We start from the raw sequence: 16,200 nt of genomic DNA, 5'->3' as shown, positions 1-16,200 counted from the left end.
TGCTGTGAGGAAACCAGACTAACCTAGAGGATTAGGAATAGAGTAAATTCTGCTCAGTTGTTGTGCGATGTAGCTTGTTAAATAAATATGATGGTCCTGTCTCAATTATTTTAATGCTAGCCATGTAAGAGAGAAACTGAAGAACAAACAATTTTATTAAAGTAACTTTTAACATGTCTAAGCTTCCATGCACAGACCAGTACCCAGTGGCCCATCATCTTAGCTGAGTTTTCTCAAGGTCACAGTCATGGATAGTTTGCAGCTCTGGAAGTTCCACTGGTTTCTACTTCAGGGATTCTGTATATCAGTCACAACTCTTCTTTTTTTTTTTCTCCACGAATAGTACCTTCCCTTTCTCTACCTCTTTGTAATCTTTTCCATTTCCTGTGGTTTAACCACTGATAGTGATAGGTTCCACAAGTTTCACCCCAAATTTAAAAATCCTGATGTTAGGAATATGTTTTCTTCACCTAGCCTATTTTGTCAATGACACAAACTAATTTATTTATGGATTGTTTAGGGCAAGGCATAGGGTCTATGAGGAAGGCAAACTTCTTGAACTTAGGATACCCATTTTACCTTTTAAATCTGTATGTAGTTCTTAAGCTATTTTTCTGGAAAAATAGTCTATACTTGTGTTTTTAGCTCAACCACATTCAAATTACTTCACTGATATATTAGAAACAACTGAACATTTGAAATGTGTGAGGAATGGCCCAGAAAAGGGTGTGCTGTGTTCTCTAAGTCTTGTAGTTCAAAGCTTCCTTGCGTAGGAGTGATGATCAGTTTACACGGTAAAGACTCTCAAGGCATGGTGGGGTACTGACCTTCTGAACCTCCACCTGTCGGTTCTGGCTGTTTGCCAGGACAATGCTACCACATTCTGTCCTTAATGCAATGCAGCCTGAACTTTGAGAAGGTAGTCTCACAGGAAAGCATTGTAAATGTTTCTAACTGTTGTTTTGTTTTGTTTCTTCCAAAAGCTAGGGCACAACACATAGTCAGAGAACAAAAATGAGAGTTAGGATGTGTAAGTCTGGTGTCTGTTTTATTTTTAAGGTGGAGGTAAAGGGAAAAACGAAAAGCAGAACCAAGGATCTGATCTCTTCCTTGTGCAAAGAAATTAAGCCTATTTCTGTGCCCTATCAGTACCTCTGCTCTATCCTTGCTTTGACTACTTGATTCATTTGTCTGTTTATTATGATCTATCTCCTTACATTTCTTTTTTCTCTCGACTAGCTTTGAGTTCCCCTGAGGAGAGGTTCATGTATTTTTGTCAATGACTTCACAAATTCAGACAAGCGCTTTACAAAAACTTTAAGACTATTTTGGGGGGAAAAAACCCCCAACTTAACTGCTCAGTGAAATGTACTTCTTTCATCACAATATAATGAAACAAATATCCAAATTTTCTACTATCTTGGGCTGGGGAATATGGCTCAGTTTGTCCAGTAATTCTCCAGCATGGATAAAGCTTTTACTTTGGTCCCCAGACCCATAGAAATTGTGCATGGTGACATATAATTTTAATAAATCACAGAATCCCAGAGATAAGACTGAAGGACCTGAATTTCAACAGTATCTTCAGCTACATAGACAGCTCAAAACTACCCTGTGCTAAATGAGTCTCTGTCTCAAAAAGCAAATCAAAGCAGAATAGACATTGTACTATCCTGACTTTGTGGGAAGCACAGTTTATTTATTCTATTTTCAATGTCTGAAACATTGCTTTTGTGATAAAAACTATTAAATTTCTACTAATAGTTTGTCTGTTTTTCTATTTGGGAAATGCAACCCTAGACTGTGAGCTATGTACAGCCTGTCCAACTTCACTGAATGACATGGACTGGCACCTGGGATAAGTTGGTGAGTAACTTTAAGATGTGTAAGCTCCCATGCACAGACCAGTACCCACTTCTCCATCATCTTAGCCGAGTTTTCTCAAGGTCACAGTCATGGACAGTTTGTAGCTCTTGAAGGACACTGGTTTCTACTTCAGGGACTTTGTATAAAGGCGATTATACATTTAGCACGTAGAAACTGCACACTATTTAGTAGCTGGATATTAATCAGAAGCAGTGGCCATGTGTGTGGCTGTTTTTACTGGCATGGGCGTGGTCATGACTGTCTTCAATCAGCCTTCACCAGATTCTCACAGTATCTTCTAAAGGCCCCATATTTCTCTGTGGCTTTCTAAGTGACTGGCTGTGACTGCTGTGTGACTCTTCTCTTTGTGTAGTTGCCCTGAGTTATACAAGGTACTTTTCTGCGTAAGCAATTGAGTGCTGTGCTATTTTCTTTGGTAGTGGAGCTGCCCTATGTTGTACAAGGGACTCTCCCTTCCCTGAAAAGCTGAAAAGTGGTACAGCTTTTCTTGCACTGTCCACACTGCAGGTAGGAGTCTTCAGTGGCCTAACATTTGCTAAGAAACCCAGGAGAATTTCTGGTGTACACATAGACACCTTTGATGTCTAATACCTCTTGAAGTTACATCCATCAACTCATTGTTTAACCATCCTGGACTTGGACTTGAATTGTTTTGCCAGTCTGTCCATCCATTTTCTATCTAATTGAATAAATTTTCTACCTAAGGAAAGCATGTTGACACATGTCCTTTCAGATTCTGAATGAGTCTTGGGAGATTTGTGGAGTTTTGATTTTATTGGGACAATATAAGAACTCTGTAACAAATGTTAATATTTAAGTAATCGGAGCACTGATGTTCAACACAAGGGTATTTAAGATTAAGTTTAAAAGGAAATAAAATTATACACTTTATATACAGATTCTGTAAGGTCATTGGTTCAACTATGGTCAATATGCTGTATGAGTGAGACAGTTCGTGAATTCAGTGCATTATGATGAATGCCCGTCTTTAAAACCGTCATAGCAATACTGAAGAAATGGCTTATTTTCTAAATTGGTTGTTATGTAACCGTGATGATTTAACTTTGATCTCAAATACTCATGTGAAAAGCTAAGTGTAGCAGAGGGTACCTGGAATTCCAGCATTTCTAGGGCTGAGGATTAATGGATTATTCAGCCTAACCAACACACTGAGTTAAAGGTTCAGAAAGACTTTATCTCAAGAAATAATGGAGAAATCTATAAGAAAGGGAAGAGGAAGTGAACCTCTGGCTTTCCCAAGTGGGCACACAGGTAGTTGCACTGTCACACACATGAGGATGAAGAGGAATACAAGACATATCTAAGCATACACATACATGCAGAAAATCAAGATAGTGTATTTGTAATACTTGGCAAACACTTGCAAACTTAATTGTGAGACTAAAAAAACAAAACAAAACAAAACAAAAAAAATAAAACATTAGGCACCTTCTTGAGCATGCTTTTTACCATGTAGTTTTAGGGGAAAAGTGTCCTTATGAGGGACTGTTCTCAATATATCTCTGATAGACCGGAAGCATGCTAACAAACTGAGAGTAATGTTACCTTAAGTAAGTGACACAAAGAAGTTGAGGACAGTAGGGAAAAACATTTTGAAGTGGCAATGGTTTAGACTTTGTTGGGACAAGATCATGTTTGTCCCAAAGTATCAGCATAGTACCAGAGAATATGAAGGATGCTGGAAGTGTTTCCTATACCCTTGGGAACATTAAGAAATCTTAACACTTCACATAGAATATTGCTTTTTACTTCATTTGCCTTTCCAGTTTCTTTATTCCTATCATTGTCTTCTACCTAATTTTCTCATCTAGACTAACCCATTCCACAACACGGCAAGGGTGAATCATTAGAAATTCAAATTTTACTGTACCACTCCATAGTTCAGAAAAGTTTTAATGACTCTGTAAAGAAAATTAAAAACACAAAGCCATAGAAAGAGGCAAACTCTCATAAATCTGCCTTCTGTGTACCTCCTCTTCTATGTTTTTTCTCTCACACCTTCACTTAAATTCCATAAATACCAAAAGTCAAAGTCTTCCTTCCTTCCTTCCTTCCTTCCTTCCTTCCTTCCTTCCTTCCTTCCTTTCTTTCTTTCTTTCTTTCTCTTTTTGACAGAGCCTCAATATATATATCCCAGGCTGGCCTTGAAATACAGTGATCAATCTCCTGCAGGTTTTGGATGCAAGAATTTCTGGTGATAACCACAAAGCCAGGCTTCCCTTTCTCTTTTGAGACTCTTTGAATATAATATTGAATATGATAGTTCCTATTTGGCAAACTTCCATTGGCTGTCTTTCTTATTCACTCCTTCAAAGTTATTTGTAACCCCCGTTCTGCAAACTTTTCTGTCTGCAAATGGTCCCTGCAGGCTTAAGCTTTTCTGACAATTAACACTCCAGTAAAATGGAAGCAAAATCTGCACAGGCGGAAGGGAGGTCCTTTGCTGTTGGTTAGTCTTCCCCTGCTTCTGTGGTATAACTGGTGCAACATGAACAGGCTATAAGTTTCTTCTTAAAATAAAATATTCCCATACAGAATTGTCAACTTTGCGCAGACTGCACACACAAATTAAATTTTACCGCTCTTGAAATTTATAATTTTCAACAGGGAGGATATATTAACATTCAGATCTCATTTTCTTATGAATAAATAATTTGATAACATCTCCATGTTAATGTTCTTTCATAATAATTGTGATATGAGCAATCAAACACAAACCATTATGTTAAGCACTAAGTGTATATATATTTATATATATGTTATATATAAATTATATATATATATATACTCAGTACACTAAGACTCAGTTCTGATATTTTTATTCACAGAGTAGGAAACAGTGTCAGAAAGACATAAAGTGGCTGTCCACAGTAACAGATATTACATGTACAGATGCTGCATTTGGCCTTAAGCAGCCCAACTCTAGCATTTGCAGTTCTTAGCCAGTATATCTTAGAGTCCATTTTTAGGTTCTGACTTTGCTATATTGTAATTCAACCTTTTATGGAAATAATTTCATCTGCAAAATGGGAGAAAAAAAAACCTTGACATTTGAACAAGTTTAAGACAATGACTGATGGACGCATTATACTTGACAAGTGATATGAAGAAGAAATTAGACATTAAGTGGCTTCTTAAAATGTAAACGCCTCTTCCTTATCAGCTATAGATGATGGAAAGTAAATGTGTACACTATTTTATATTGACTTATATGTAACTCAGATCTCTCAGCACTGATAATTTAAGGCAAAGCTGCATACTGTAGACTGATACAGTCATGCCACCTGCCCATCGGCCACACATTTTGACTGCTCCCCATAAGGGCTCATGGTTTTCTAAGACATGCCATGTAATAATATGACTGTACCTCTTCTTCAGTTTTGCTTTCTATGCTTCTGTTACCAATGGTCAACTAGAAGAGGGAGGATAGCACAGTGAGCCATTTTGAGGGAAGCAGGGGAGAAAAAATTAAAAAAAGGGAGTGAAAGAAAATGCTCAGATAAGTGTTACTGCAGTACATTACTACTGTTCTGTTATTACTAGTTATTTTTAATCCCTTACTATACCATACATACAAATTAGTCTTCATCATATATATGCATATACAAGAAAAATGAATTCTTTCTCCCTCTCTCTCTCCATATATATTATATTATATATATAATATTTATAATATTTGATGGATGCTACCACTATTATCAGGAGCCCACTGGGCATTTTAGAAATCTATCTTGTCTATGAGAGAGGACAACTATAGCATCATCTAGACATTTTCTTTTTTGAAAATTGACATAATGAAGTCTATACCCCTAAAGAAGATAAACAAGAAAGCAGACAGTGGGTAAGATGATCAATCCTCACTTAGAAAGACAAATGAGATGTGCATTGGACATACAACAGGAGTCTACTGCAGAAGGCATCTGAAAGACCCTACCAAGCAGCGTTTCAAAATAGATACTAAGACTCATAAACAAACCTTTGGAAGAAGGGGAGTTAGTATGACGGAGAAAGGATAGGAACCCCACAAGGACCAAATATATCTGGGCACAGGGTTTTTTTCTGAAACTGTTTTTCCAACCAAGGACCATGTATGGATATAACCTAAAACCTTTACTCGGACGAAGCTCGTAGTAGTAGCTCAATAACCAATAGGTTTCCTATAGTAAGGGGAACAGGGACTATCTCTGACAGGAACTCAATGGCAGGCTCTTTGAACTCCCCAACCCCCAAGGGAGGAGCAGTCCTGCTAGGCCACAGAGGAGGACTTTGCAGCCAGCCCTCAAGATACCTGATAAAACAGGGTCAGATGAAAGGGGAGGAGGTCCTCCCCAATCTGTGGACTTGGAAAGGGGCAGGGAGAAGCTGAGGGAGGGACGGTGGGATTGGGAGGGAATAAGGGAGCAGGATACAGCTGGGATACAGAGTTAATAAAATGTAACTAATAATAATAAACAATAAAAAAGAAACTTGCCATATTCTCTTTATTGAGATATATATTATTACTCTTCTAAAGTCTGGCATTTTTCCATCCCTTCTGAGAATAACTGAAGCCTCTCTGTTCTCCTCCTCAGTATTTCCTCTCACAGAGTCTACATTATCTTTGGGTAAATTCTCTTTTTTCTGTGTGTTTTGATGCTTCATATCAGATAAGTGATCTTGGCAGAATGACATGTTTATCATTCTATATATCCCATTCATAGTTAACCTACTCATTGGTAAGGATGACTATTTAATAAGGGAGAAATTGGTTACTGTGTCTATAGGGAAACAATTTTAAGCTGAACTTTACATTAATTTTAATCAGTTAAATGCTAGAGATACACCTTTTATTGCTATTTCTGTTTTGAAATGTATACCAGTTATTCTCAGAGTACAAATGATTGCACATAAAACAAAATTATTAGAGTAGACCATTTTACCAATTTACTATTTGTTTTACTTCTAATGTACTCTACCCTGATGATACATGAACAGGCCTTGGTGAATTCCAGTGTGAAACTGATTGAAAATAGCAAGCCCTTGCTTTTGTGCAAGGTGGTTTTCCGGACTAGAAACCATTTCCAGCCTATGTTGTACTTAGCCTCTTATAATGTCTCTATGACTCCACATTTGTCTTAACACAATCAAAACTAAATATACTAAACTTACCCTTTGAAGAGTCTGTCTTTGATCTCTGCCAGCATTCATTCTAAAGCCTTTTACATCTAGAAAAAAAATCTTCTTAATATCCACTTTTGCTGGTAAGGTGATTTCTACATCTGCTATGATATCACACACTGATAAATGACTTAGAAAGAAAGGGAACTATGCTTGAGGGAGGAGGAATTATCTGATTTGATCTTTATTAAATAGAAAAGGAATTTTATATTAAAGTGACATTTAAAAGATAGCTACGAGTGTTTTGAAGCAATTTTACTTGAGTATAAGAAATCTCATCAAGACAGTGTTAAAAATAGTGCCTATTTTTGTTGGCTTAGTAATCTTGCAGACTGTTTAATCTGGGCTTTAGATTTTGAAATGAACCGAGGTCTAGCCCCTGCACTGTTGTAATGGATCCCCATTATTTATTCACCTACCCATTGTCTTTGAAGTCAGCTGGTGGCTGCAAATCAAAAGGCGTATTCTTGTTCCCTGCTCCTTAAACATTAGAATAAGCAGATGTGGCTTGGCCAAAGCTATTGTCAGCAACACACTGCTTCCAGTGGCAATAAATCTTCCACTAAGGACGTTAGGTAATGGAGCTAGTCTTCTGCACTGTCTTTTCTCTCTGCAATTCCTGTGTAAACAAACAGTTCTATAAAGTGAGGAATGACATGGTGTGAACTAAGCTGGGTCCATTAGCATGGTGTGAAGCTGGGGCCTAGACAATAAAAGAACATAATGTGATCTGGATGGCTGGAAAGTACTGCCCGGAACAACACAAACACACTGACAAAAGGCAGGGTGGCTTAGTTTTATTTATAAAAGCCTTTGCATGTTTCTACATTTATTAAAAAGTGACCCTCTTGAACTCAGTCTGAATGATATTAAAATGCTGACAGAGAGACACAAGTGAAGAGTCTGCCAAAACATTTCTTTTTTTCATCAATGCTGATGTTTTCTATTTATTTTACCCTAGATAAAAAGAATAAGAGAATTAGGGAACTTGCTGCTTGTCATTTCAATAGCAAATAACACCTACTTAATAATACCTCTGAGGAAGATGCTGAGAGTTCATATTTTATAAGCTCTCATCCAAGAGAGGAGGAAATAGTGAGTTATTCTGGGATATCAGACCTACCTCGCTTAATAGCTCACTGATGGAAGCATAAGAATATGGAAAAGTGCATTGTTTCTTGAGATTTGATCTTGTGTAACAGGAGATGCCCATGTTTGCATCTTTCCCTCTTCTCTACAGTCTTCTCAGAGGCTGTGAACAGCAAGTTTTCTGGGTTGCCTATTCTTGTTTCCTTACTTTTCTCCCTTTTTTTAATTTTAAGAAGTTCATATTTTCAGAACAGTGTATTCAAGGACCTCAAAACAGTATGAATTAAAGTAGTTACATATTTTTGCATGAGGTAAATGGCAAACAAAAACAAAAACAAAATGAGCTTGACTCTCATTTCAGTGTCCAGATGGAAATGCCTTCATTATTTTTGAAGTTAATGTTTTCTGATCAAGATTCACGATCAGCAATTGATCTAAGGAGATCCACAGCATTCTGTATTAAGCCCTGCCATGAGACCTAAAAAGAAGGAAGTAGTAACTTTCTCTGGGGTCCTTCCTTTAAGTGGCTGACAACTCATGACTCAGTGTCTGGCTTAGCACTTTTTTGAGTATGAATTATAGCATAAGAGAAAAGGAAATCATATGTAAGGGCCTGGGGAAATGACTTAGTCAGTAACGTCTTGGCTGTACAAGTATGAAGAGCCAAGTTCTGATCTTCAGTTCCCACTTAAAAAGGACGATGCATGAAGAGGAACTAAAACCCTTGCCCAGATGTAGCTGTTAGACTCAGCCTCCAATTGGTTCCCTAGCAAAGGGAACAGGGACTGTCTCTGACAAGAACTCAGAGGCTGGCTCTTTAATCACCTCCCTCTGTGGGAAGCAGCCTTACCAGGCCACAGAGGACGACAATGCAGCCACTCCTGATGAGACCTGATAAGCTAGGGGTCAGATGGAAGGAGAGAAGGACCTCTCCTATCAGTGGACTAGGGGAGGCACATAGCAGGAAAAGAGGGAGGGAGGGCGGGATTGAGAGAAGACGAGAGAGGGGACCACAGTGGAATACAAAGTGAATAAATTGTAATAAATAATTAATAAAAATATTTAAAAACTACATGTGGCAGAACACATATGTACTCCAGCACTGAGCAGACTCAGATCCCTGGAACTTGCTGACAGGTTAGAATGACTGAGTTAATAAGTTCTAGGTACAGTGAAAAATCTAGCTCGAAAACAGATAGATAGATAGATAGATAGATAGATAGATAGATAGATAGATAGATAGATAGGTAGATAGGTAGATAGGTAGATAGGTAGATAGTTAGATGAAAGTAACTAGGGAAAAAACCTGGAGTTAACATCTTGTTTCACATATACATGTCCGCATGCTCCTGCACACATACCTATGCACACACACACACACACACACACACACACACACACACATCACATTCAAGCAAAGATATAAATCTAGAAACACACATAAAGAAACTATACTTACCGTGTTGTTAGATCTTTTTCCTGTGTAGAGTCATGCATGATGGTATGGCCATGGGATTCTGCTGGGCACTGGTAGTGTTAAGGTGGACATCTCAGGCAAACTCACAATCATTAGGGCAGAAAACAATAGACAAAGAAACCACAATTCAATAAAGAATAGTGATTCTAAGCTGTAATGTATGGCAGGGTGGGGTTTTGGAGCTCTTTTAATTTCTGATGACTTTATTAAGCTCCACTCTCAGCAGAGAGCCACCTAACTACCATAAAGCACACTGCCTGGCAGGACCCAAGCATACATTTGATGCTGGGGTGAACTAAGTCTGTATCAGTAAAAATAGTAATTTAGATTGCAAACACCTTTGCCTCTATGATTCTATTCATCATATGTAAACTAGGCTTTTTAATTATTATGCAACGATAATACTAGGAAAATCACAGTTCATTTATTTTCTTTCTGAATGCACGCCAACCACATGCACACAATTTTTTTAAAAACTATGTTTCCAGGACAAAAATGAAATGATCAGGGCATATTTTCTTCTCTTAATGAGGCTAGATTCTGTGAAGATATAGATAAACAAATAGCTGAAATAAACAATTTAGCATGACCTTTGGGAGGTAGGAAGCTCAAAAAAGAGGATAAAATGCATTGGAGAGAACAAAAGTTAGAGAAGAGAAAAAAAAGAAACCCTGCTATTTTTGCTGGTTGTGAAGAGAGAGGAAGAGACACAAGCATGTCACCTCTAGAAGCTGGCAAACGCATGGAAATTGAATCACCTCCAGCCTTCCGGGAGAGCACGCCACTGCTGACACCTTGATTTTGGCCCAGTGAAACCTATTTTGTTCTCTTGCACTGTAGCACTACAAGACAATAAATCTGTATTGCTTCAAGCTGCTATTTTTTGGTAATACGTCTTCACAGAAGACAAACACAGATTCTGTCACTTCTCTGCCGTGTTGCTGTCACAAGGACCTAAAAATATGGAAAAGGGTTTGGTTGGTCAATAAGCAGTAACGCATAATTCTGAGAGGATGAAAAATAGTAGATATCCTTGAGCAGACTTGAATCAATGTGAATGTTAAAGAATTTGTCTACAGTTCCTCCAAACTATTCAGTTTATTCTAAAACTTTTAACTCTGAGCCTACCTTAAACTATCTGCCTACCAGTATTTACTTTGAATTTATTACCTCCTAACTTCCTTCTTTTTGTTTCTTTTTTCTTTATCTTATATATTTATGTATTTATTTTTATTATTACAATTTATTCACTTTGTATCCCAGCTGTAGCCCCCTCCCTCATCCCCTCCCAATCTTACCCTCCCTCCCTTATCTCCTCCCTCTCTCAAAGACCATTGATAGGGGAGGTCCTCCTCCCCTTCCATCTGACTCTAGCCTATCAAGTCTCATCAGGACTGGCTGAACTGTCTTCCTCTTAACCTTACTTGTTGTACTTTATTAGCCACACCTCTCTCTCTTTCTCCCTCTCTCCCTCTCCCTCTCTCTCTCTCTCTCTTTCTTGCGCGTGTGTGTGTGTGTGTGTGTGTGTGTGTGTGTGTGCACGTGTGTATGTGTTGGGGGAGTTGGCTCCTGTGTTTAGCTCACATGTCTGAAAGTTTTGTTCCACGGTTGGTTGCTCTCACTTCTCATTGCAAGTCAGTTCATCATGGAGGAACATGTAGCAGAACAAAGCAGCATGCTTCATTTCCATGATGGAGAAGAGTGAAAACCAAGGGGCAGAGTTCAAGGAACCCTTCAAAGACAGGTCTCCACTGACATAAAGACCTCTCTCTAAGCTACACATTTTACAGCTTACATTGACTTCTAGTGAAGCCTTTCTGGGAAGCATGCCTTTAACACGGACAGGAACATTTAAGATTCAAACTGTATCAACCATTAGTACAATTATTGATATTCTGCAATCCAAAAATATAAAGCAGCTGGGAGAAGGTAGCAGAGCCATGGTAGGATTTTTCCAAAACTGCTTATTAGCAAAGAACCGAGGGACTTCAAGCTGTGGTGGATGTATTTTGTCAAAAGACTTGACTTGTGTATAACCAAGAGGCAGGATGTAACACAGTACAGGTCTTGGCCTTGAATTGCCTCTAGCTTTGATTGTCATAGTCTCACATTTCAGCATTACTAGGAATCTCACCTGTGATGCTAGATAAAATTCCCTGGCCCCACTATAGATATGCTAATTCATTAGGAATAAGGCTCAGCCAGGGTTTTGCATTGAAATGCACACTCCAGGTGATTCTGACACAGGTGTTCCAAAGCTCACATTGAGACGTATCCTCTGATTACATATTGAGAACTATCAGCCTGGGAGAAAGGGGATTAAGCTAAGAGGCTACAGGTCATGATGGTAATGAACGAGTTGGGGTGTGATTAGACAGAAGAGAGGTGGGGTGCAGGAGAATGCACAGCAGTAAGAGAAATGCAATTCACTGAGGGGTGGAAACGGAGCTTTTCAGAAATGTATTTTAGAGAAGAGGGAAGGCTTTTCTTCCTGTGCCCACTCCACTGTCTTCTGAGCTACAATCCAAGAGGGAGACAAACTATTTTGCAAAATTTCCCAACAGCAAGTTAGCCATTTGTATTAGCAGCTGGCACGGTAGTGCTATTGTGTTATGCATTCACACTTGCGTGTATAACATTCTTCTGCTAAAAGAATTGTCACTGAAACTAGCACGTAGGTAGGGCAGCACCCCAGTTAATACCAAAGCTATACTCGTATTTTCTAATTATATTGCCCTTTATGTGTGAGAGTGTTTTCTTCTTCCTCTAGGAAATGGTGACAAAAAAAGGAAAACTATGAATTAGTAATCTTGATCTTCTAGCAAATTTTCATTTATTAAAGTCCCAAACCACATCAGATTCTTCTATCGGAGGTCAAAGACTTATGATTCAAATACAAAATTGTCTTCTCCTCATTATCATATTTATCATTTTTTTCTGAACACTGTACATCGCAAGGTATGAGTTGAGAGCCAACATTAAATGTATGCTGTGTATCTGTAATACAGACAGTCCTCAGTGAACAGTCCTGTGCGGAGGTCAGTGTGAGCTTGTTTCCAGTTTTCCCTGCATCCATTCGAGGAGAGAGATCTATCTGTCTTAGTTCATTAATGTAAAATATTTTACATTGTTTTGGAATTCTATTGAAAATAATAATCCAAAGACTCAGGATCATGGATGCTCTGTATTCTTCAACCATATAGTGTCTTAAAGGGAATTAGAAAGAAGGAGAAGACAACAACATACTCACGTGGGAAGAGTATATGACCCACATTTATTAGCAAAGACTCAAGGACAAGGTCACACTTAATTTCATGGAAGGCGTGGAATGAATGATATGATGAGAAAGACATGTATTGTTCCTATGCTGCCATTTCCTGCTATTAAAATTCTGACCGATAGATTTGCTGTTGCTATAGAAATGTAGAAGGTCCCCAACAGCCAGGCTTTGCTTTCGGCTTCTCTTGTATTTCTGTTTTTTTCACTGGCTCCCTCAAGTTTTAAAGAGCTGCTATTTGCGGTTCATGTTGGATGCTGTCATTCAATATCCTACCACAGGTCATTATAGTTTATTAACTATTTTCGTCCTTCCACTTTGTGAGCATAACATTGTGTATGGTAATACATGCAGCACTCTAGACTCTGAGTTGCTTACCCTCTTCATTTTCATAGATATTTCAATTATTCTTCTTTATTCATCTATACACCTGGCTATAAGATTGATACTATCCTTGAGCAGTTTGTATTTTCAAGCATACTATTTTATTTTCTTTTAAAGTTATTAATATTGTATACCATATGTGTAGCTCCCATTTTTAAAACTATTTTGTTTACATTTCTTATATCTCTTTCTCCTTTGTCTACCACAATTCCTTCCAACACTAGGTAGGAGAAAGAAGATGGGTACGGGAGAAGGGGCAGAGGTTTCTTTAGACTTCTCCTGCTGGTTAGGGTCTTCAGGTTTCTCGAGGAAAGTTCAATTTTGTTTCAGGATATCTCCAACTTCTTCTCATCCAACTGCATCAGCAGCACCCAGGAGCAGAAGGGAAGAGCACCAGCAGCCTTCTTCTTTCTGGAGTTCCCAACATTCTCTGGGCTCTGACATTTATTCCCTCTCCAGAGTCCTCAGATTTAAACCATCTGCACCTGGCAAAGAGCCCCTCTCAGAGCCTGCACAAGGCAAATAGTTTGCTGCTGTGGGAAATCTGAATCAGTCCCATTTCCCACACCTGGGATCAAAACAAAAACATATTCGCATCCACAACAGAGCTGTATATGAATACGAGCTTGCACATGCCTGACATACACATGTGACATACACAGCATGTACATGTGAGGTCAGAGCACACTATAAGGTTAGTTTCACTGTGATTTCAGATTCAGGGACCAAGCATTGTATGCCAAGCATTTTTACCTGCTGAGCCTCCCAAGTGTTGCATTTTCTAATACTGTTTTTTTTCTTTTGAAGTCAATTCTGCTGGTCAGTTTTCTTCAGGAATTTTTGTAGACCTTTAAACCCTTTGGCTACTTAACTCTAGAAAATTTCATTTTCCACTGACACATTTATTGTCTTAATTTCTGACATGAAGTTTAGACTCCCTAAGTTATTCCCATAGTTCATTTTTTAAATTAATCTGAACTTTAGTGGGATCTTCTCATTTCCTTTACTAATGTTCATCAAAACAATACTTTGATTAATTGAATTATGTGTTGGCATCATTCTTTATACAACTACGTTAATATCACCAGTGAGTGTGCCACAATGGTGCACATTGTTTCATGGTATTTGAATGTCTCAACTAGCACTCTACATTGTCAGACAATTCACTATATTTTATAATAAACAGATCTAGTAGTTCTCAAAAGTAACTGTCATATTTATCCGTTCTCAAACTTCCAATGCTTCTCACTTCTTTTATAATGCTCTACCCATTTTACCAGGGGGAAGATATACACACCAAAGGGATAACTTATCATTCTCCTTATTATGTCCTAATCTGTATTAGTTATTCTTCTGTCAAGTAGAAGAAAAACCACAGAGTTCAAGACAAAAATCATAAAAAAAGTTAATAAGAGGCACTGAGGGATTAAAGAAATCAATATAAGTTCTGTTGAAATTAGCCATAGGCTGAGGTTCAGATAGCATCTTATTAAGCAGGTGGCTAGTCTTCCAGAGATGCTACTGCAGCGACTTCCACCCTCATGCTGAGACGCAGGACACCTGTCTGCCCAATAGAAACTCAGTGTTGCCTCAGTTCTCTAGGGGTGCCTTAACAACTAGGCTGAAGCTTAGGGGTGTAGTTCGGTGGTCCAGTACTTGCCTCGCATGATAAAATCTGTGAGTTAAATCCCAGCATTCCTTGAACAAATAAAATATTTAAACCAACTCAAACAACAAACAACCCCCCAAGAAACTCAAACCCCTAATTAAGTGGAGTGTCTTGAAATACCAGGACTGGAATCCTCGGTGGTTGTGAGGGAGGACCCATCTCATGCTCCCACTTCACTTCTACCTTTGCTGTGCTTGTCATGAAGAGACACTGCTCTAATCTCTGCCTCATCTCCACATTGTCTTATTTTGTTTCTATGTTGTTTTCTAGCTTTATATTCAGATCTCAATAATTCCATTAGATTTTCTGGTTTCAATTCTATTCTGACCTTAATTAACTCATCCTTACAACCCGATTTTCAATTAGGTTTCATTCTGAGATACTGGGTAGACATGATATTGGAGAAGACACTATTCCAAGTGTTTCCCACAAAAGGATGACTGTCTTATTTTATTCCTATGAATATCTATGAGCTTAGGAACTAAAATTAGCTTTGCTGTTACAACTGCCACAAAATCTTTTTATAAAAGCACACTAAAGTTAGCAAGTAACAAAGCTTATAATTAGAACTAATGCAGTATTCTGTGGTTTAAAGCGGTAACCATAAATCATTGCTCTAGGGTCCACGGATGATTTGGCCAGTCAACTGTTCTTCACTGTGGTCAGCCCACACTCTTGTGTCTGGTAGTAGCATAAAGGCATTGCTGGGAGCTGGGTCCCCTGATGGTTGCTGCTACACGACAGGTTGTACTGTGTTAGCCTGGGTATATTGTCGTGTTGATTCTATGGTCTAAAAGAGAGAGCAGAAGCAAGTCAAGTCCCCTGAGTCATAGCTGCCACTCTTTGTAGAGGATTCAGTTATGGAAAAAAAAACCTCATAAGACCAGTACATAGGTACACAGGGCAGGGAAACAATCTTCAATTTTGATGGAGAAGTGAGAAAATACATTTTCAGGGCTAAGTGGAAGTATAAATGGGTTGTGCTCTACGATCAGCCTATCACAGCCTACAGCCAGTTTGCTAAGCACAAATAACAGAAGTTACTGAAATTGCAGCGTTCCCCTAATTTAGAAATGTTGAATTTGTAAGCGAATGCATTACCCTTGTAAGTTGTGCCCTTCGTGGAGTTTGAGATGTGAGAGAGTGGGAAGCATGTACGTGCACAGTAAACTACATATTAAAGAGTGAGAGTCAGGGACACTTACCAGTTCCTTCCAGTTGTCAGAGTTCTGACTTCAG

The sequence above is a fragment of the Meriones unguiculatus genome, chromosome 12 (assembly GCF_030254825.1).
Source record: "Meriones unguiculatus strain TT.TT164.6M chromosome 12, Bangor_MerUng_6.1, whole genome shotgun sequence".
NCBI classification, from domain to species: Eukaryota; Metazoa; Chordata; class Mammalia; order Rodentia; family Muridae; genus Meriones; species Meriones unguiculatus.
Note: the sequence above shows the minus strand (reverse complement) of the source record.